This window comes from Vipera berus (assembly GCF_964194415.1).
Source record: "Vipera berus genome assembly, chromosome: 6".
Taxonomy (NCBI): domain Eukaryota; kingdom Metazoa; phylum Chordata; class Lepidosauria; order Squamata; family Viperidae; genus Vipera; species Vipera berus.
This window is the reverse complement of record NC_138208.1, coordinates 33352304-33375494: the sequence shown is the minus strand read 5'-3', so window position 1 is coordinate 33375494 and position 23191 is coordinate 33352304. Positions and strand designations below refer to the sequence as shown.

At 43.3% G+C, this 23191-nt stretch overlaps 1 protein-coding gene and 1 long non-coding RNA gene across 2 annotated transcripts in view; both read right to left on the bottom strand.

Moving 5' to 3' along the window:
* Positions 1-16797, bottom strand: part of LOC308669745 (dedicator of cytokinesis protein 4-like) — a gene marked incomplete at its 3' end in the record, with an annotated part of 66989 nt that extends 50192 nt beyond the window's left edge. Inside the window, exon 1 of the mRNA XM_081330620.1 lies at positions 16772-16797. The remainder of the gene's footprint in view (positions 1-16771) is intronic.
* An 8-nt stretch (positions 16798-16805) lies between these two features.
* The window catches only part of LOC308670003, a 67326-nt gene continuing 60940 nt past the window's right edge, over positions 16806-23191 (bottom strand). Inside the window, exon 5 of the long non-coding RNA XR_014026904.1 lies at positions 16806-16876. This is a non-coding gene — a long non-coding RNA (uncharacterized lncRNA). The remainder of the gene's footprint in view (positions 16877-23191) is intronic.

Below are 23191 nucleotides of genomic sequence, written 5' to 3'. Positions count from 1 at the left end.
CACATTGCCCAATTAGGAGGAAAAATATTGTTATGAGAAAAATGTCTCTGGATCTGGCCAGACACCTGGTGAGCTACACATAGTAAGGCCATTCTTCTACCTCTGCTTTCTACTTAGGGGGCCCTGGTTTCTGGGGATGCTTTGAATGAAATCTATTTATTAGGCATTCTGTTCTGATGTTATGGGGTTTGATCCACCTTGCCTTTGCTATTGGAGGGGTTCTTATTTCCCTCTAAGAACTGTCTCCACATCAGTAGTGCCCATTGTACAGCAAAGGCTTCCTTTTCCCATACTCATGTAGATTTCTGGAGGTGAAACCACAATGGCTGCAGGTACCCCTCTCCATTCTTTTGAAGTAGCACTCCCTCCACCGCCACATTCCTGGCATAGGCTTGAATCACAAAAGAAACCTTGGGGTCAGGATGCTTTAGGACTGGCTCAGCTACAAACAGTCTCTTAATAGATAGAATAATAGGAGGTGTTGAAGCCATAGGAACCTTGGGGGGGGGCAGTGATCATGCAATATTGGAATTCAACTATGCAAGCACAAGCAATAGAACATAGTCAAACTAGAGTCTTGGACTTCAATAGAGCTAATTTCAATAAACTTGGAGAGAGGTTGGGAAGGATTCCATGGATGAGAATCCTCAAGGGGAAAACAACTCAAGAAGCTTGGGAAATTTTGAAAAGTGAGATAATAAAAGTCCAATCTAATACAATACCAATGAAGAAGAAAAATAACAGCACTCAAAAGAAACCAGCATGGCTGCATAAAGAACTCTCTGATATGATAACTTTATTGTCACTTTGAATGTACACCAATCGGCATACATCAAAATGAAATTTCGTTGCATACAGCTCTCAAAGGGTCACCACCTCCGATATATACTCCTTGTTCGGGGCCCACTCAAATTTCACATTGTCCATTTTAGTCTCTAGGGAGTGAATGATGGCAAACAGGACAGATGGAAATGGGGCTCCATGTGGATTAGCCCTCAAATTCGCTTGTATTCTGACAACCTCGCCTTCTTTCCTTTTTCTGATCCTGACTCTTCCACCCTTTCCTTAAAGAGGCCTTGCTTCTTTTCGCCCCTGGAGCACACTGCTGCCGCCGCCACCAACTCCTCCAAAAGCCTCTCTCTCTTCCTCTGGGCCTGCCGACAGCCTCATCCAGTTCCTTCGCTCCATAAGCTCCAGGTCCTCTCCTCCTCTGCCTCCTCTGGAAACAGCCCTGATTTGCAGTAGAATCCATCACTGGGCCAGCAGTCAGATCTTGCTGCTGGTAGAACAAATTCAAACAGCGCCAACGACTTTTAATGGTCTCACCAACAGTTCCAAAACAACTAGAAACTCGCCATGCCAGCAAAGATTGTCGGTCATATGTCATACGTTACCTTAGTTCCACCATGTTGCTCAAACACATTAAAATCTTCCTGATCATGTGGCCTATAGCCCTTACTATCCCTCCCAAAACTATTCAACTGAAAGATAAAAAGGACAAGTATAACACCTGGAAAGAGGGGCACATAACTAAGTCAGAATATCAGCAATTAGCCCGAGCCTGCAAAGATGAAGTGAGGAAAGCTAAGGCTAAAAAGGAACTAAGGCTTGTGACAAAAGTAAAAAATAACAAAAAAAAGCTTCTTTCAACATGTAAAAAACAAGAAAAAAGTCAAGGAAATGATTGGCCCATTAGTGGGAGAAAGTGGAAAGAAGGTGACAAGCAACAGGGAGAAAGCAGAACTATTTAACTCAATTTTTTGCATCCATCTTTGCACAAAGGGAAAAAAACAGCCAAACCTATTAAAAACAGTACCGTAAAAAACAGATTAGAAATACAAGTTAAGATAGGCAAGAAAATGGTGAGTATCTTTCCAGCCTAGATGAGTTCAAATCACCAGGACCAGATGGATTACACCCCAAGGTTCTCAAGGAACTGGCAGATGTGATCTCAGAACCACTGAACTATACCTTTCAAAGGTACTGGAGCACTGGGGAACTACCAGAGGACTGACAAAGAGCTGATGTAGTTCCCATCTTCAAAAAAGGGGGAAAAATGGATCCAGGAAATTACAGACTTATCAGCCTGACCTCAATACCTGGGAAGATTCTGGAAAAGATAATCCAACAATGAATCAGTGAACACCTAGAGGCAAACAAAGTCATTACCAAAAGTCAACATGGGTTTGTCAAAAACAGATCATGCCAGACAAATATTATTGCATTCTTTGACCAAGTGACAAAATTAGTGGACCAGAAGAATACTGTAGATATAATTTATTTGGACTTCAGTAAGGCATTTGATAAAGTAGATCACAACATACTACTTGATAAGATAGAAAAATGTGGATTAGACAGCATCACCACCAGATGGATTTGTGGCTGGCTGACTGGCCATACTCAATGTGTACTCCTCAATGGAACCACATCTACATGGAAGGAAGTGAGTAGTGGGGTGCCCCAGGGCTCTGTTCTGGGCCTAGTGCTCTTCAACATCTTCATCAATTATTTGGATGAGGGAATAGATGGGGAACTCATCAAATGTGCAGACGACACCAAGCTGGCAGGAATAGCCAACACTCCAGAAAGACAGGCTCAAGATACAGAAAGATCTTGACAGACTTGAATATTGGGCACTATCTAACAAAATGAAATTCAGTGGTGAAAAAAGTAAGGTTCTACGTTTAGGCAAGAAAAACCAAATGCACAGGTATAGTTTAGGAGGTACCTTGCTCAACAGTAGTAACTGTGAGAGGGATCTTGGAGTCCTAGTGGACAAACACATATGAGCCAGCAGCTGCCAAAAAAGCCAACACAGTGCTAGGCTGCATTAACAGAGGAATAGAATCAAGATCACGTGAAGTATTAATACCACTTTACAATGCCTTGGTAAGGCCACACTTGGAATACTGCATCCAGTTTTGGTCACCACGATGTAAAAAGGATGTTGAGACTCTAGAAAGAGTACAGAGAAGAGCAACAAAGATGATTAGAGGACTGGAGGCTAAAACATATAAGGAACGGTTGCTGGAATTAGGTATGTCTAGTTTAATGAAGAGAAGGACGAGGGGGGACATGATAGCAGTGTTCCAATATCTCAGGGGCTGCCACAAAGAAGAGGGAATCAAGCTATTCTCCAAAATGCCTGAAGGCAGGACAAGAAGCAACGGATGGAAACTAATCAAGGAGAGAAGCAATCTAGAACTAAGGAGAAACTTCTTGACAGTTAGAACAATTAACCAGTGGAACATCCTGCCTCTAGAAGTTGTGAATGCTCCAACACTGGAAGTTTTTAAGAAGAGATTGGACACCCATTTGTCTGAAATGGTATAGGGTTTCCTGCCTGAGCAGGGGGTTGGACTAGATGACCTTCCTGGTCCCTTCCAACTTTATTATCATTATTTTAATCTGTGTCAAACCAGAGTCTTTTTTGGTATTAGAGTAATATTTGCTTCCATCCATGTAGATGGGAATTTAGCTTCTAATAAAAGTCCATTACAAACATCTTTCATCGGTTCACTTATGTCTTGCAGATTTTTGTATAACTCCGCGGGAAGCCCATCTGAACTCGGTGTTTTTCCATTTTTTTGTCTTTTTATGGCCTCTTATATTTCCATCATTGTAATCCTTTCTTCTAACATAGTTTTAAATGTCTCTGGGATTTTTAGAAGATTATTTTCTTCCAGATATTTAACAATTCTCTCTCTTGAAGTTTCCTCTTTATCGTACAGTTCCTTGTAGTATTCCTTGATTATCTTTTTTATTTCTTCATTTTTAAATTGAAAATGGCCTTTCCCATCTAGTAAGTTATGTATCGTTTTCTTCTCTTTCTGTTTTTTTAAGTTTATAAGCTAACCATCTTCCTGGTTTATTTGCATTTTCAAAAAAAATCTGTTTTGCTCTCTTTATCTGTTCTGCCACTTTTTCTGAGTCCAAGAGCTTTAATTTATGTTTTATTATGTCAATTTCTCTTCTCAAAGTCTTTTTTGTGGTTTTCTTTGCAATTCTGATTTTAACTTTCCAAATTTTGTTTTAGTAGTACATATTGCTGTCTTCTCTGTTTATTTTTCTTTGCCATGTAGCTATGCCTCTAAAGCAGGGGTGGTGAACCTATGGCACGCATGCCACAGGTGGCACGTGGAGCCGTCCCTGTGGGCACACATGCCATCACCCAGGAAGGAGGCTGGGCCAGGCTCCTCCCCTCCGCTTCTCCACATGCGCCTGCGCTCTTTTTCTCTCTCTCTGCACTCTTGAGTTGGAACAGATGCAAGAGCTGGGCAGATCAGGGCTGGATGGTCGAAGCAGCTGCCAGCGTGAGTCCAGGTAAGACTGCAGAGTGATTTTGCAGGGGCCCCCCACGGCCAATCTGGGCGGGAGAGGCCTTTTACAAGCCTCTGGAACTTGGATCAGGCCACTGGGGTGCTGCAAAATTGCCCCGTGGCCGTGGATTCGAGCTCAGGAAGGAAGGAAGGGTGATCCATGCAGGGGGTGGAGGTGAGAAAATGGTGGCGGTGGCACAGCGATCCATGCGGGGGAAAGAAATGGTGGTGCCGGTGGTGGCAAGGAGATCCATGCGGTGGGGGAGAACAGCAGCAGTGGCATGGTGATTCGTGTGAGGGGGGGAATGGTGGTGGGGGAAAGGATATCCGTGTGGCAGGGGGGACAGCGGCAGCACAGCAATCTGTGCGGCAGCTTGGGGCAAAAATCTTCCCTCCCCCTGCCATGGCAGGTGGCTACTCACTGCGCTGTGGGCCATGCTTGGAACCCCCAGACAGCCACCGGCTGGTGGTGAGGAGACAGCCCAGCTTCCCCTCATTGCTGCTGGCCGCCTGGGGTCTGTGGCCCAGCACTCACCCTCCCCCCATAGGAGAAAGAGCCTGGAGGGAATGGAAGAGAGAGCTTGGAGTGAACGGGGGAAATGTGCAAATGTACAGAGGAGAAAGAGCCTGGAAGGAACAGAAGAACTTGGAGCAAATGGGGGAATGTGCGAATGCATGGAGGAGAAAGAGCCTGGAGGAAAAGGAAGAGAGAGCTTGGAGTGAATGGGGGGAATGTGTGAATGCACAGAGGAGGAAGAGCCTGGAGGGAACCACAGAGAGAGCTTGGAGCTAGGGGGGGGATGTACAGAGCAGAAAGTATTCATTCACACTTCCCACCCATCCCCTCCCCTTTGCTCCAAGCTCTTTCTGCTCCCTTCATTCACACTTCTTGGGCACAGAGGGGGAGGGAAGGAAGGAAGGAAGGAAGGAAGGAAGGAAGGAAGGAAGGAAAGGAGGGAGGGAGGGAGGAAGGAAGAAAGGAAGGGACAATGGGAGGGAGGAAGGAAGAAAGGAAGGGACAATGGGAGGGAGGAAGGAAGGAAGAGACAATGAAAAGGAAGGAAGGAGATGGGAATGAGAAAGGGTGGCAGGCAAGGAAGGAGGGGACGGGGAAGGAAGGAAAGTGATGGGATTGAGAAGGAGAGAGGCACATGACCCCTGTGGATGCTGCAATGGTCATAAGTGAAAATGGTCATAAGCCACTTTATCCACTGCTTTTGTAACTTCAAACAGTCCCTGTTGTAAGTCAGGGACTACTGTACTTTATCACTTTTTTTCCTTTTTGGGGGGGGGTCATCAAGTTTTTGACACCTTGCTAGGCAACTGGAAAAACCCTGAGTTAGAGTACTCAGATTGCAGCTGCTTTCTTGCAAGTATGTGGAATGGTGTGGGACCCACAGGTTTTGAAAGTTAAGTGAGGAACTTGGTTACAACTTATTAGGAAAGATAAAATAGACAACCAAGAATGCTTGATCGACCATTCTTCATCCAGATTTTATATCAGTTGCATCTGCTAGTACAGGCATTCTGCTTCAGATTTCTGTTATTTTCAGCATCTGGTAAAATGAATGAGTACTTTTCCAACAACCTGTAAAATCCAAGACACTGTGCTTTCATTGTTTAATTCCCCCCTCATATAGTAGTCGCCAAATTGTGGAAACCTTTGGGGAAAAGTGTACAGTAGAAATGCCACCTTTGGTTAAGTTTCCACCAATTTTTCTTGTAATTTCTTTATAACTGTAGCCTTGTTCACTTAATAATACTATTTTACATCGCTTTCTGGGCAACCAGTCAACTCTCTGCACCATTACTTTAATTTTATTACATTTTACAAACTCAATGAAGGAACACAAAAAACACAACCAAATTTATAGTGATCACATAACACACTGACAAAAGTCCTCCTCTCAGCTTCCATACATGACAATAATTGAATCCTACTGTGATCTGATTGGCTTATTGCCAAAACAAGATGAGGAGCCTCCTGCCCACTGTCCCACCTGCCAGAGACCCCCTGGATCTCCCCCAACCATGCCCGGCCCCACAGGCATCCCTCCTCAGGAGCAACATCGAGGTGGCCATGCCCACCCATGCTGCCATGACTACCATAGCCATGCCCACTCAGTGGGCCATGCCCACCTGGCACCCGGCGATGCATAAGTAGATTTTGGGTTGCAGTTTGGGCACTCGGTCTCTAAAAGGTTCGCCATCACTGCTCTAAAGTATGCTTTAGCTGTATCCCATACATTTTGTAATGTTGTATCTTCTTTTTTATTTTCTTTGAAAAAAAATCCATTTCTTTTTTTGCTAGCTCTATAAATTCTCTTTCTTTTAATATAGATTGATTTAAAGTATTCCTTTCCATGTCATTTTCAGGAGATTATGGTATGGCCACATGCCTATCTCTATCTCAATATCCTGTATATTCACCCTCACGTCAGAGGTCATCCAAATCATATCGATTCTTGACCAATATTTTTGGCTGTTTGAGTAAAAGTGTATTGTAATTTTTGGGGTTGATTTCCCTCCAGACATCTTGGATTCCAATTTCCTCTGCCATATCAAAAAATGTCCTAGGTAGTCTTCTTCTTCCGGTCTTTCCTGTTTTATTGTTTTTATAATCAATTTTTCTGTCTACTATCGCATTAAAATCTCCTACTAAACAAATATTTTGGTACTTCATTTCTATTATTTTTTTGTGTAGGTTTTTATAAAATTCTTCTTGATTGTTGTTTGGTGCATAAATTGCCACTAGCAGTGTTTGCTTTTGGTGCAGATATATTTCTACCATTACGATTCTTCCTTCTTTATCCGAATATACCAATTTAGAATCTATTGTCTCTTTAATGTATACAGAGACCCCTCTTTTTTTCTGATGTGCTGATGTGTGATAAAGTTTCCCAATTTTTGGATATTCCAATAATTTATAGTGCTGTTCTTTTATATGTGTTTCTTGCAGGCAAATTATATCTATGTTCAATTTCTGTAATTTCCTAAAAACTTTATTTCTTTTTGATATGGAGTTTAGTCCATTTACATTCACTGAGAAAATTCAATTTTCTTTCTCCATTTCCATTATTTATATTTAGGTCTAGTCAATCTAGTAATCCTCTGTTCTCTGGCAAGTCCTTCGCCCTCTTGTTCATCTTTCTATTTCTCTACTCCTGTCTGTGCAGTTGCTCCTTGGGTCATCTCTTCCATTTGCTTCTGCTCCTTACTCTTCCCTTGTCTTTGTTTCACTCCTTCATCTAGGATTGCTCTATTCCTTACTTCAAAGTCTTCTGCTTTCCAGGCTGAATCCAATCGATATCTTGTATTATTCCAATTTATTAAAATGCCTTCTGGCATCAGCCATCTGAAGTTTATGCCTTTGGCAATCAGCTTTGTAGTTAAGAAATAGTAGTGTCTTTCAGTATCTCTTACTCTCTTAGGTATCTGCTTTAAAACCATGATTTCTTTATTTTTATATTGTATTGTCTCATCTCTGACTTTTCTCAGTACTTCATCTCTTGTTGTTTTCTTTATGAACCTTACTTCTCTTGCCACTTAGTTTCTTTTTGTGTAGCTTGACTTCATGTGAAATATTTCATCGACCTCCATTTGAATTTCTCCTATATCTGCCTTTAGAGCCTCTTCCAGGATATCAATAATCACCACTGCTATATTTTCTTCTCTGTCCTCAGGGTTATTTTGAAATCTCAAATAGTGTTCCGCTTTTTCCATTTCTAGGATCTTAATTGCCCCCTCTAGGTATGATTTACTTGTTCTAATTTTTCAATTTCTTGTAATAACATTTCCATCTGATTTATCTTCCACTTTTTGAATTCTTTGCTCATTTTTAATTATCATTTGATTTTGGGCTTCAAATTGTGCCTTTATATACAGGATTTTTTGACTTACTTTCTCAAGTTTACTTTGTGTCTCTTCATGATTTTTTTTTGTGTCTTCATGATTTCTTTGGATCATCTCTTGAATCAGTTTTAATGAGGTCTGTGTTTCGCTTTGGGCAGTGCTTATTTTCTCACGTTGCAACATTGTTTCTAGATTGTCCTACAAAGGGTGCAGAAGAGGTTTTCTTGATAAGTCTAGTGATGTTTGATGAATCATTTTACAGCTCACAGTATAAAACCAAAATAGTATCTGTTTGGGTTTAGCCAACAGATATAACTAAGTCAACAGATATAACTATGAAAAGTCTTTTCTCTTAAAATCTCACAACAAGGCACTTTTGTTATTTGCAGGTGTCTCTTCAAGGTCATTGTTATGAAAACATTTTTTTCCATTTCCTTCTTTTTTTCCTCATTATTTATTGTTGCTGTTGTTTCTTCTTTCACCACTAGATGTCCTCCTCAGCTTATTTATCAATGTCCAATAATCTTAAAAAACACGTTCCCCTTTTGTAATTGCCTGTTGCTTTTAAATTAATCCTTCTAGGGGTCTTTGCTTTTCAGCTCTTTCCCATCAGGGGTTCAATGTTTTATAATCCACAAGGAGAAGGAAAGAAAATTCTGGTTCACCTAGCCTCAGTATACTGTTGACAGTCAGCTGTTTTGTGGTGCTTCCCTTCTGGCTGGAGACAACTTGGGCTGCCTTGACTCACCCGGCAGACTTTCTTCCACCCTTTCAGAGGGGTTCTTCAGTCCGCTCTGATCAGCCGCCACCTGATCTGAGCTCCTGAAGTGTCCCTCCTTCTTCATTCTCCAGGGCAACTTTCCGACCCTTTTAGGGTTGCTGGGCAAAACAAAACCAGACTGGAAAGCTGGAGTGCCAGCTTCTTTCAACTGTCCCGTCAGCGACCAAACCAGAAGCCAATCTTTATTATTATTATTATTATTATTATTATTATTATTATTATTATTATTATTATTATTATTATTATTATTATTATTATTATTATTATTATTATTATCTTCTCAAACACCACTTGGCATTCCATTGTCCAGTTCAGTGGCTAGCTAGGTCATGGTTTCCTTCCCCCTAGGCCTGTCTTTAATAGCTCCGTGATTGGGAGGGCAATTTTTGTGAGGGATGGAATAAACTGCCAGTAGAAATTAGCGAATCCCAAAAAGCTTTGTAACTGCTTGTTGTCAATGCTGCTAAATCTAGCAATGTAAAAGCTGACAGACTCATTAATAGATTCTATAAGAAATACCCTAACAAACCTAGAGGCAGCCCTTAACCTATGATTTTGTTTGCATTACAGGATTTGTCCTTTTTGTAAGATGTAACACCGGATGTTTTTGCTTTGACAACAGATGGAAATGCAGCCATTTTCTCTATTGCTTTTAGAATTAGTTGCTGCTGGGAGGGGAAATAGGGATGAGGGTCCAGATAGTCATAACAATAATAACTTAGTCGTGGGAACCCAAGGACATTGGGCCCAGAGCTGATAGTGTTTTGGCAGGCTGGAGACTGGGGAGAAAACCTGCGCTTCAAGCTAATTGGGGTGTGTGATTTATGACTGTTTATTGGAGGAGGGAATTGTACTTTGTTACTTTGTATCCAGGGGAGGGGAATTTAGTTTCTGGTTTCAACTATGTAGTGCCGATACTTTGTTTCTCTAATAAAAGATTCTTTAAGGTAAACAATGCCTCAAAGTTCCTTTGAAGAGTTTCATCTGTCAGAACCATGACACTTGTGAGTTCGGGGAGCTTGCCATTCCGGGATGGACTTCACTTTCCCCTGATCCATTTCTACCCCCTTGCAAGACACCCTATAGCCTAGATAGTCTAGACTGGTCTTGTGAAATTCACATTTTGACAACTTGGCATACAGTTTAGCATCCAAAAGCTATTTCAGTACCTGCCATACTAACATCACGTGCTCCTCCATTCTCTTGGAGTAGATGAGGACACCATCACTAGGACAGAGGTCCCCAACCTTTTGAGCACCAGAGACCGGTTCTGTGGACAGAGGTTTTTCTGTGGACCAGAGGGGGCGTAGTTTCATGTATTACCTGCATCCCACAGATGGGGCTTTGCTTGTTTGTGCAGACAGGTTTCTGGCATGCCGCAGCCCGGTACTGGTCCATGGACCAGGGGTTGGGGACCCCTACACTAGGACCTCTTTGTATAGGTGCTCATGCAGCAGTGCATTAATCAGTTGCATAAATACAGCAGAGGCCCCTTGTAGCGTGAAAGGCATCACTTTAAACTGATAGCAACCCAGTGGACAATTAAAGACTGTCTTCCATTCGTTACCTTCTTTGAACCTCACCCAGTAATACGCCTCCCTCAGGTTCAACTTCGTAAACACTTTCCCCTTAGCTAGACGGCCCAGCATGTCCTTCATGAGTGGGAGGGGATACATGTTTTTTCACACACAACGTTTATCCTATGAAAATTGACACACATCTCAGCAAGCCATCTTTCTTCTTTTTGAACAGCACTGGGGCTGCCACTTAGGATTTTGTGGGTTAGATGAACCCCCTAGCTAAGTTTCTGTCAATGTAGTCTCTCAGCTTCTTCATTTCTTTTGGAGTCATCAAGTACATTTTTGGCTTGGAGAGTTTTGCCCCAGGTAAGATTTCAATTGTACTGTCTGTGGGATATGTGTGTGTTTGGGGGGGGGGAAACATCTCATTCTTTTTCACTGAACACCTCTGATAAGTCCCAATATTTTGGGGGGATAGCTGGAGCTTCTGACTTTCATTCCAAACCCCCTTTGTGTTCTTGGGCTTCTTTCTTGCCTCCTCCTGATGCTTAGTTTTGGGGCGCTTTTCCCCTGGGAGTGAGTGGGACAAATCTTTGCCATCACTATACATCTCCTGTCCTTCCCCCAATGCACAGTTGGGTTCCACTTCGCTAACTGGGCTAGCCCAATATCATGGCTTCAGCCATCTTTGGTGCCACCATGAATCGAATAATTTCTTCATGGTTTCCTAACTTCAGGAGCACTGGCTCAGTTAATTTTTAATTTTTTTAAAATTTTTAATTCCATTTATATCCCGCCCTTCTCCGAAGACTCAGGGTGGCTTACAAGTTTAGCAGTAGCCTTCATTCTATGTATATGCCTGCTTATTAGGGCTTTCACACACACCCTAAGTGGCATTATTACAAAGTCAGCTTAATTGCCCCCAACAATCTGGGTCCTCATTTTACCTACCTCGGAAGGATGGAAGGCTGAGTCAACCTTGAGCCTGGTGGGATGCGAACCTGCACTAATTGCAGGCAGTTGGTGTTACTTAAGGAGGCATTAGCCCACTGCTCCACCAAGGCTCTTTAGTTAGACAGTTAGACAGGAGGCAGGCAACCCTGCCCACCCCCCCACTATGGAGCAGTCAACTTGTTTAAATTTCAGATGTTGGTACAGCTTCTGCAGGTTGCGTTCCTATCTGCAGGCTGACCAAACATCTGGTGCACCTGGAGTCTATCAGGGCCTTCCCTTCATTCTCGAGATAGGCACTACAATCTCCATCTGGGCTGATAAGGGGCTGATGGTCTCACTTACTATTGGGTCATCTTCCCCCTCACTCTCACTGTCATAGAGGTTTAGCTGCAGATCCTCCCTAGGCAGAGGTCTTTCCCCTTCACTGCTCAGGGGGTGGAGACTTCAATGACCTGGCATGCTGTGGGAAGTCAGCTCCCCAGAGAAGGAAATATTAAAAGGGCAGGAAAATATATTTCCTAAAAGGATCTTAAAAAGGCAGAAAAGCATGCCCAGTTTTTCTTAATAGCCCCAAGTCTCCCTCCCCCAGGCGGAAACCAACTCTATAGAACTGCAGATGTAAACCATTCAGGGAGGTTGAAGCTAAGAAGACTTCTAAAATCTACATACCCCTGCCCCAGGGAGGTGGGCTGGGACAGACAACCAGCAAGAATCCTAGAGTGGCACACCTAGGCTCAGGACAGAATATGTGACAAAGCTTGAAACAGGAAATAACTCCAGACAATAGAGTCCAGGGGGTATAAAAACCCACTACCTACGTGTGCTCAGTCCTTCCCTTCTTTTCCTGTTGGATCCATCTTTCTGTCTGCCTTTCCTCTGCAATAAACTACAACCTTCTTCCCATAAACATGGTAATATAATATCCAGGGGAATAAACATGGTAAGCCATGTTTATTCCCCGCTTGGAGGAACAATGATGAAGACTTTTCTTCCAACAATTTGGCACCCCAGATGGGACTCCAAGCTAACCTCTCCAATGGACTGAGACTGGTAAGCCCATCCTGCCGGCAGCAGACCCCTTTGTGTCTGTGGATGGATTTTCCAGGCCCTGCCCATGTGGAGTCAGGGTAGTAAAGGGAGTTTTGGCTTTGAGCTCAAGGGCTGCTTTGGAAAGAAGGTGAAGGTGAGTACCTCTAAATTTTAACTTTAAAGCCCAGGGTGGTAAAAGAAATGTGTGTATGTTTCTCTGTGTGTGAGTGAGAACAATGCCATTCATGATTTCTCTTTCCCCTTTTTGGGTGGATTTTTTGGGTTCTGTGAAGTCAGGGCTCCTGAGGTTGCCTTTGGGGTGGGTGCCAGGCAAATGGCTGCTTAATGGCCCTCCTGGCTGCATCAGAAGCAGGGTCCAGGTGTGCACCTTGGAATTTTGGTAGGGCTGGCAGCCAGCATGGCAGGAGGTTTCTGCCCTAACAGAAGTCTCCCTTGGCTCTTCTTTGAGTGGCTTTCAATTCCTCTGTGCCTTCTGTATTCCATTAGGCCTAGCTCCACATTTGTCTCCAGCTGGTACCAGTCTTGGATCCAATCCGGCAGCCCTTGAGGCAATCACATGTGGTGCAGCTCTTCAGGCTGTCCCTGAAGAAATGGACCAAGAGTCGCTCTAGTCAGTGTCTCAGCTTCCCCGCCAGCCTCCAGAACTCTCAAATGTATTCTGCTGCTGGTCTACTTCCCTCTCTGATGGTGTGGATTTCAGATTCTCTCGCCGAACGTGGATGTTGTTTCTGAAGCAGTCCCTGAGCTTCCTTAAGAACATGTAAGGGTCTCTTAATTTGGTGGCTCCCTGGTCATGGCGTCCCATCACCCATTCCACTGCTTCTCCCTCAAAGTTGCACACAATGGCATTCATGCAGGCCACATCGACGGCATACACTGGCCCATACCAGTCCAGGTGTGCCCACACCTGGTTCAGGAAAAACACCAACTTCTCTAGATTCCTGTCAAATGTAACTCTGATCAGTGGGGGTCCCAGAGGTTCTGGTGCACCCCAGTATCCCAGTAGCTACTCTGCCCCCTATGAATAAGGCCAGGGTTGGGCACCTGTGGCCACCAGCTGGGGAGGTGGCTGTCCGGTGGCCCCTTGTTGCTAGGTCGCTGCTTGTAGGAGCCTGGCAGCCCCTTGGACTGGGGCCAGACTGGGTTGGGGGATTGTGATTCTCCAGGGCTGGCTGCTCCCACAACCACCATAGGTCTTATGCTCTGTCGGGGTTGAGGCAGTGGAACTGTGGCGGTCAGCAAGGGTTGGCTGGACCCTGTTCCGTGGAGCACTCTATCTTCCATGCCGGTTCCCCTCCTCACTGTTCAGCCCAAGGAATCTTTCTCTCAGCTGTTCGACCGATGGACTGTGATAGGCCATCAGATATCTCCACTGCACCTGTTCCTCCCATTCTGGTGGTCTCTTTCCTTTCCACCTCAGGACCTGGGCAGATGCTCCCCCAGGGGAGATCCGTGGGAATTCAGCTTCAGCAGCCCTTGGCACCACCATCCATAGCTCCTTCCTTATCTGGCTGTGGCTACCTGCTGTTATGGCCCCATCTCATGCTGTCAGCTGTTTTTTCAGATGGGTTCCCAGCACCTGGGCTTTCTTTCACTGGTTCCACTCTGGCCATCTTTCCCAAGTCTTCACAGCTCTTCCAGAGGCAACCAGACAGGATGCAGGAGCTCGGGACTCCTTGAAAAAGTTTTTTTTAAAGAGTACCGGTTTAATATCAAAGTTCCAACTGATAAACCCAACCAAGTAAACACCTCTGAGGCTTTCCAAACTCTTAATGTAAAACTTTATTGAGTATATCATTTTGGCACACATGGAAGCAAAACCAGCTCTGGCAAAACCCAATCCCATATAGTAAAAGTATAGAATTCCTCCTCCTTCTTCTTGGTCAAATCACATTGCCCAATCAGGAGGAAAAATATACAAATTCCAAGGAGGAGGTAACCAGGCCCCCTCAGGCGATTTGCAATTTATATGCTGTCACTGAGGAGGTAGCAGGAAAGAGATCTCCAAAACCCAAGCCTTGAATATGTTGCACTGGTGGATTCACTATGTGCAATTTTAAAAAAATATTAATAGCCTGGCTTGCATACTGGCTAATCTCAATTGGTCATCACAAACCTGGATGCACTGAACTAAGAACTAAGGCAGGAAACAACTCTTGAAAATGGGCAGTCAGTGGTAAGGTACTGAGGCAAACCATGGCTGTGAAGAATTTTGGAGGAATGTGCAAACCTGATCAGAAGCTCAAAGTAGCATCGAACATCTAAAATAATTGGCACAGAATATTGGACAGTATAAATTTCGTTTCTAGCTAACAGAACTTTTGCCCTGACTTTTAGACCTTTATGGGTTGGAAGCTCCCCTTTTTGGGAGCCACTGCAGGGATCTTTTCTGCTGCCTCTATTAGTGCCTTCCCTTTTTGCATTAAGAGTTTAAAAGTTTATTTATCTGGTCTCCCTGAGCAGATCAATTTTTAATCTTGTACCAGTAAAAGTGTGTCACTCACACTCTTATGGCACAAAAGAGGGACTATTGTAGGAAGAATCCAGAGAAAGTAATATTTTGGGGAATATTAAAAAGGCAGAATATATTTCCCCAAAGAAATAATGGAGAAGATCTTTAAAAAGACAGAAACCAGCCCCCAGAAACCAGCCCCAGCCTTTCTCCCCTGAGTAGAAACTAGGCAAAGGGCAGCTTTTAGAAATGCAGATGTAATAATCCATTAAGGAATGTTGGATCCAGGAAGCTGTTAGAAAGACAAAGACACCTAAAATTTACATACCCACACCCAAATTCTAAGGACACGAGACATAATAGGATTAACCCACCAAAAGGACACACTCAGACTCAGGTTAAAGTACATGACACAGGAAATACAAAGCCTTAAACAGGAACAGGAAAAACCTCAAGAGCCTCAGAAGATAGAAAAGCCCACCACTCCCTGCTACATGAAGTCAGTTTTTCCAGAGCTATCTTTCTGTCTATCTCGCCTCTTCAATAAACTACAACCTTCTTTCTAAAGCAGTCTCCATTTTGATTATTCCTGGCTTGGACTGGACCCTGATGAAGATTTTTCCTTCAACAGTATAATGAGGTAAGGCCAGATTTTTTTTTCATATACTTCATACATTTCAATCAAAACAGCATATTGCAAAAGATTGAATGAAAAAACAGGTATCAGAATCCAGCTTTCTTTTATTAAGCCAGAGATTTGCAAAAATGTAAAACATTTTTATTTTGGAAAATATAATTATTTTTCATTTAAAATATGTTATTTATATTAACATGTAATGGGCTTATTGTTATTTTAAAATGAATACATTTTTTACAAAATTGCTCAATTTCTAATTTGGAATTTATCAATAGATATAACCCACAGAAACAAAATCTTTTTGATGTTCCCAATAATTTTTAAGAATGTAAAGGAGTCCTGAAGCCAAACGATTTGAGGCCTAGGCTGCCTTATTATTCCTGTAGTTATCACAGAACTGTGGAATTCAAAGAGACAATGAGGATTATCTAATCCTATTCTCATCAATTCACAGGAAAATCAATTAAACTGATTATGTGCCATCAAATCATTTTCAATTCTTAGGGAGCACATAGATAGCTTTTCTCCAAGATATCTGTCCCTAACTTGTTTTTTCAAGTCTCCTAACAATTGCACATATAGCTACTGTAAGAGAATCCATCCACCTTGCTACAGGCCATCCTCTTCTCTTTTCTTTCATCTTTCCCAGAGAGGTGGGAATTTGAGCCTGGCCATTTGTGCCTTATGTGGGAACTCTGGGTTGATTTGTTTGATGATCCATTGGCTTGTTTTCTGACTATCTAATTATTCTCAGGAGTCTTCTCCAACACTAATGAACTCAAGGTGTCAATACAATGTACAATAAAACTTCTTTCTTTTCTGGAACTGGAGAACAACAACCTACCTAGGCAGACTTTTCTATGATTTTACAGGCGTTACCAGCAGCATGTTTTTCAGCATGCTGCAACTTTTTCCCAATTTGGGGGGCTAGTCTCTGTGACAATGGAAAATAGTTCCTAGCCAACTTTTTGTCATTCATGAAAAGCCTGTATGAAACAGCATTAATCTTGACAAGGAACAATATAAAGTAGAACAGTATAAGCAACAGAATACTAGAAAATAGATGAAAATTTCAAAGTATATTTAAATACTACACACAATTTTATTAAAGTGCTGTACCTAGTTTTTAATCTGTAAATGTTCTAACAGTATTGGCCTAACATTGTCATGCATGTTAATTTTTGTATAAAAAAAATCTATACTCACACGTAAGAAAAATGGAAACTTCTTTCCATAAAATCCAACTCTGAAAAACTCAGGCTCCAAACGTTGCTGATCCATAATTTTATCATATAAAGAAGCTTCCATCAACTATGTGGATTTACATAAACAAACAAACAAACAAACAAACAAATGAAAAAGAAGGACATTTTGTGTATTTTTGTGTACTAATCAAAAGAGCAAAACAAATAATTCAATTTGATATCCTACACATATAAAAAAATGATTTCAGTCCAATGGTACTAAAAATGGTACTAGAGAGAGTTTTAAATTTATCAAAAGAAACAGCACTTGTTTGGCTCCTTCATTCTTTTCTCTTTTGATTTGTACTATGGTGTTGTGCGGATTCAAAGGTTCAGTTAAGGTACTCCTTCAAAGCTATTTCACAAACTGCAACCCAAACCCCACTTATTTATTGTTGTGTGCCGGATGGGCATGCCCCACTGGGTGGGCATGGCCTACTGGGTGGGTGTGAACTTCCTTCCTTTTCATTCCCATCTCCTTCCTTCTTTCCTTTTCCTTCTTTCTTCCTGTTTTCCTCCCCTCCTTCCTTTCTTCCCTTCCTCCCTCTGTGCCCAGGAAGGAACGAGGGGAAGGGGAGAGGTTGGCAGCGCTTCTCTCAAAGAGTAAGAAATCTTTTGAGATCTTTTGTCTAAGCCCATGCTCAAGCAAGGGCTGTATACCATTCCAGACAATGAAATAATCCAATCTCTACTTAAAAGCCTCCAGTGATGGAGCATCCACAACTTCTGAAGGCAAGCCTTTTCACTGGTTAGTTGTTTTCACAAGTCCTTAGTTCTAGGCTGGTTTTCTTTTTGATTAGTTTCTATCTATTATTGCCTTCTGATGCTTTGGAAAATAGGTTGACCCCTTCTTCTTGGTGGCAGCCATCAAATATTGCTATCACGTCACCACCCCTAGTCCTTTTCACTAAGCTAGACACATCCAATTCCCACAAACATTTGTCATATGTTTTAACCTCCAGCCCCCTAATCAATGTTTACCATTCATTTAGACCAGATGGTCCCCCTGCTTTGGTTATAGAACAGTGGCTATGAACAGAACCTTCTCAGAGACAGCACCCCAATTATGGAATTTTCTTCCAAGGAAAATATGACAATACATCCCTCACCTGTTTAGAGGCAACTCCAAACACTGTGCAGCCAGGCATATGTAGAACAACACCACATTTTATGGTCAAACAGCACTAAGTAAATTACTAATAATATTTTTCTTTTTTAAAATACACACTTTTAATTTTGTAACCCACCCTGGTTTAGATGTTGATTTAATAAATTAGGCAGAAGAAAGAAATGTTTAAATACATCTAAATCCCACAGACCTACGGCCTCCTAGGCGCATACTGCAGAGAAAATAAGGCATTGCATTTATAGCCAGCATAGCCACAGGATTATGGGAACTGTGGTCCATGACACTCAAAAGACATTAGTTTGGGTAAGGCTGGATTAAATTGTAAAAGAGCAGATGAGAGGAAGTAGAAACAAGAAACACTTTACATGTCTCCTGTTATGTACTGGGCTTTTGGAATATCACCAGACAGGACATCTCTGGTCCTGCAATTGTCAACTTTGGGTGGCAAACATGGCTTCAATCCGATTGGTTAATACCATAGGGCCTGGCTATATATTGAAGCAGGGTGACTCCAATCTGTCAGTACAGTTTCTGTTTAAATAAAGTATGAGTTTTTCTGTACTCATCTGCGTGTTCTTGTTCCTGCTCACGAGAGCCCACGACATAATAGTGGTGATGAGGATGGGATCCTGCTTCACCGCCTGAGGGCTGAAGTCACGAGGGGACGGCATTACTCGCTGGAGGGAAGAGGCAACTTCCCCCCCTCTCTCTAGCTGGCTAGTAAACTACACTAGCGGCCGCATGCTCAGAGGACACGTTCCCTAAGTCTAGAAGCAGGATTCAACAGCAGCGCAGGAATTGAGGAAAGATGCCAAAGGTTGGCAAACTCAGAGAATTTGACATTAAACATCCAGAAGATTGGCCGTCTTACCTCTCACAAGTAGAGAATTACCTACGAGCTAACCAGATAGCAGAGGAAGGCCTAAGAGCTGCGACGTTGCTGTGTGTGTGTGGGCCAGTGACTTTCGATCTAGCAGAAAACCTCTTTGCGCCAACGCCCATCGAAGCAGTATCTTTTGCTGACCTTAAGAAGAAGCTGACCGGGCATTTCCAGTCAAAAATGTCGGAGATGGCATGACAGTTTAAATTCGACCAACGAGTGCAGCTTCCTGGTGAGACAGCATCTGAGTTTATCGCGGGCCTAAGGCAGGCCGCTCGTCTCTGCAAATTTTCGAATTTAGAGGAGCGTCTGAGAGACCGACTCGTCTGTGGACTGAGAGATAGAACCCTGCAGCAGAGATTGTTTGCTAGACCAAATCTCACATTCGCTGAAGCACAAGATGAGCTCATGGCTGACAAAGCAGCTGGAGGTGCAGTACAAAGAGTACAGCCCATTAAATCTCCAAAGACAGAAGATTCCGTCCACCACAAGGTCGCCATATGCGGTGGAGAATTATCAGAAGATGAAGAACCCGAAATAAACAAGCTCCAGAGACAGCCAAGCCTGTTCTGTTCCAGCCTACTACCGGCCCTGCAGAAATGTCAGGGACAACCCCTTTTCAATAGTCAATAGGCTGAAAGTAAGCCAACCAAATTTATTTACACAAATGAAATGAAACAGATCCAAAAAAGAGCAAAACAAATACTAACCATGACTAAATCAGAAGCTGTTCAAACAGTTGCCTTCAGCAACCAGCACCTCCCACACATTCCCCTTTTAAACACAGTTTCAAGGCGTGGCTTCACTTTGCCTCCTCCCGAGGTGCCTCATTGCCCTCCTTTGTTCACTACTGCTTGTCTGCCTCCTGCTTCGAGCGTCCTTGAACAAAGCCAGCTGTGAATTATCTTCGTCCAAGCTTTCAGGCTCACACAGCTGGGTCTGAGGAGGAACAAGACAGGAAGGGCCTGGCTGAGAGCTCTGCGATGCCTCAGAACTTTCCTCTGCAGGCTCTCCAATCCCCTCCTCCTCCTCCTCAGAATTGTCCGATTCAGCTGCCGAACCCACAGGCTAACAGTGAATCACAACAAAGCCAATCAGCAAACAGAGAACAATTACAAGGCAGTTCTCTTACCTAGATGTAAGGGGTGTGGAGGCAACCACTCCTACGCAAATTGCAGATTCTGTTCAGCCATGTGTAGAGCTTGTGGGAGGACCAGGCACATCGCGGTGGTGCGCAGAGCTCTCCAGAGAGACAGGCCACCCAAGCACCAGTCAGAGGAACCGACTAGGAAAGGTACTAGGGCCCTGTGTCCAGTCAGTGTGGGGTTCTTCAAGAGCCAGAGAAGCATTTGTCGCACCAGGGCTCATCGCCCCCTTAAGCCTAAACTTAAGCTCTCGGTGGAGCTACAAGGAATTCCATGCAAAATGGAATTGGACTCCGGCTCGGTGGTCTCAATTATTTCACAGAACACATTCAACCTTGTGTGCAGATGCAACAACCAGTGGGCTAAACTAAGACCGTCAGCTATTATTTTAACATATTTTCAGAATGCTCGGGTTAAAGTTAAGGTGAACCCACCTTATTGGTGAAATTTAAAGGGTTTTTGGAGCACCTGGATGTCATAGTAGTAGAGGGCCCAAGAACAAGTCTTATAGGACTTGATTGGTTTGAGGCTTTGGGCATTTAAATAACAGGCATTAACCAGACACAGACAGCAGACCTCAAGGCTGTTTGTGAGGAATTCGCAGATGTTTTTGAGTCAAAACTAAAAACTTATACTGGGTCACCAATTTCCTTTAAATTAGATCCTAACGTTTTTCCGATAAGGGTCAAGCCTCGCAGAGTTCCTTTCACCTTAAAACACAAAATCGACTCTGAAATTGGTAAGTTAGTAGAACAGGGTGTATTTCAGCCTGTTGATGGGGGGAGTGGAAAACTCCTATTATCACCCCACTAAAGTCTAACAGGGAGGTTTGCATTTGAGCAGACTACAAATGCACGTTAAATAAAGCCTTAAATCAACATGCATACTCGGTCCCGATAGTCAGCCATATTCTAGCCTCTTTACAAGGGGGAACCATTTTTGCTAAACTTGATTTAGTGCAGGCGTATCAGCAGCTGCCGGTAGATGAGGCCACAGCCACGGCTCAAACAATTGTGACTCATAAAGGGGCATTCAAAGTCAAACGCTTACAGTTTGGAGTTAGCGTTGCACTGGATATTTTCCAAGGGATTATGGAATGCACACTTAAAGGAATTCAGGGTGTCTGTCCTTATTTTGATGATGTTCTCATTGCCGGGGAATCCCCATAAGTATTGGCCAACAGGCTTAGGGCTGTGTTACAAAGGCTTCGCGATGCAGGCCTCAAGTTAAAGAAAAACAAATGTAGTATTGGGGTTTCTTCAACAGAATTCTTAGGTTTCCATATCGATGCTAGTGGGTCAAAAGTTAAGGCCATCAAAATGGCTGCTAGGCCAAAATCAAAAGCAGAGCTGCAAGCATTTTTGGGCCTCCTGAATTTTTATCACACATTTCTACCTCATAAGGCTGCAATAGCTGAGCCTCTCCACAGGCTACTTGATAAAAAAGCTCCTTGGAAGTGGACTGAATTACATGAAAAAAGTTTCCAGGATCTAAAGGCCCTTCTGTCAGAAAAGTCCACTGTAACTCATTACATTGAGTCTAAACTTGTATGTCTTGCATGTGTTGCATCTCCCTATGGGGTGGGGGCAGTCTTAAGCCACATAAAGAAGAATAGGAAACAAGTTCCTATTACATTCTATTCCAGAACCTTATCTGCTGCTGAGCGTAATTATGCTCAAATTGATAAAGAAGCCTTAGCCATAGTGGCTGGAGTCAAAAAATTTCATGATTATTTATATGGCAGAGATTTCACTGTCTTCACTGACCACAAACCCCTTTTGGGCCTATTCACCACAGATAAGCAAACTCCCCACATACTATCTCCAAGAATGCTGAGATGGTCTATATTTTTGTCTGCATACAAATTTAAGTTAGTTCACAAACCTGGAAAGGAAATGGGCCATGCAGATGGCCTCAGCCGACTACCACTGCCACTAATGGATCCTGATCCAGCTCCTGCTGCTAAAATATTGTCCATTCAGGACTTGCCTGAGTTTCCCCTCCACGCTGGGGATATTGCTGCTGAGACTGCTACAGATAAAATTCTGAGCAGAGTACTGTCATGGGTTCACATGGGCTGGTTGGAAAAAAGTCCAGGCCCTGAGTTCCAAAGTTATTTTGTGAGAAGATACAGTATGAATTGTCTGCACATAAGGGCTGCATATTATGGGGCAACAGAGTCATTATCCCCACATCATTGAGGGACAAAGTCTTACATTCCTTACATGAAGGATATCCAGGCATTGTACAGATGAAAGCCTTAGCTAGAAGGTACCTGTGGTGGCCTGGCCTGGATAAGGCTGTAGAGGATCAAGTCCATGGTTGCTATACCTGTCAGAGGTCTAGGCCTGAAATGCCTCAGGCCCGTTCATAGGTTGGAAGAAACACATACCCCCTGGTCTAGGGTTCATATAGACTACGCTGGGCCTTTCCAAGGACAGCTTTTTATGGTAGTAGTGGATAGCCACTCAAAATGGCTGGAAGTAGTTCCAGTCCCTAATGTGACTACTGCTAGGACCATCCAGGTGCTGAGAAAACTCTTTGCAACACATGGGTTGCCTGATGTTTTGGTTTCTGATAATGGGGCTCAATTCACTGCTGCTGAGTTTCAGGCTTTTCTCAGGGCTAACCTCATCAGACATGCTACGTCTGCACCATTTCACCCCGCTACGAATGGACAAGCCAAATGCATGGTGAGGACAACAAAGGAGGCACTCAAGCACATCATCACAGGTGACTGGCATCATAGACTGGCAGATTTCTTGCTCTGTCAACACACTACACCCTGTACAGCTACAGGAAAAAGTCCTGCTGAGCTTCATTGGGGTAGGCGCTTAATTACTAAACTGGACAGGTTGCATCCAGATAGAGTGGCATCCAAAGCCTCTAAACCAAAACCCCTGAGGGGGCTGCAAAAAGGTGATTGGGTTTGGGCCAGGAACTATGGACCTGGAAACTTGTGGGTTCCTGGTCAGGTGATCAAAGAATCCGGACCCCTATCTTATAAAGTGGGGTTGGAGGGAGGGCGATTGGTCAGAAGACATATTGACCAACTTAGGAAAAGATTCCCAGAACGGTCATTAAGTGAGGACTATGACACAAGTCCCTCCTGAGTTCCTCAAGCTGGCACCCAAGCCAGCTCACACCAGAACCACCAGGGTTTTCCTTCCTCAGTGGAACTTGATTCAGAAGAGTAATATGGCAGCTCAGAAGTGCAACATGGAACCC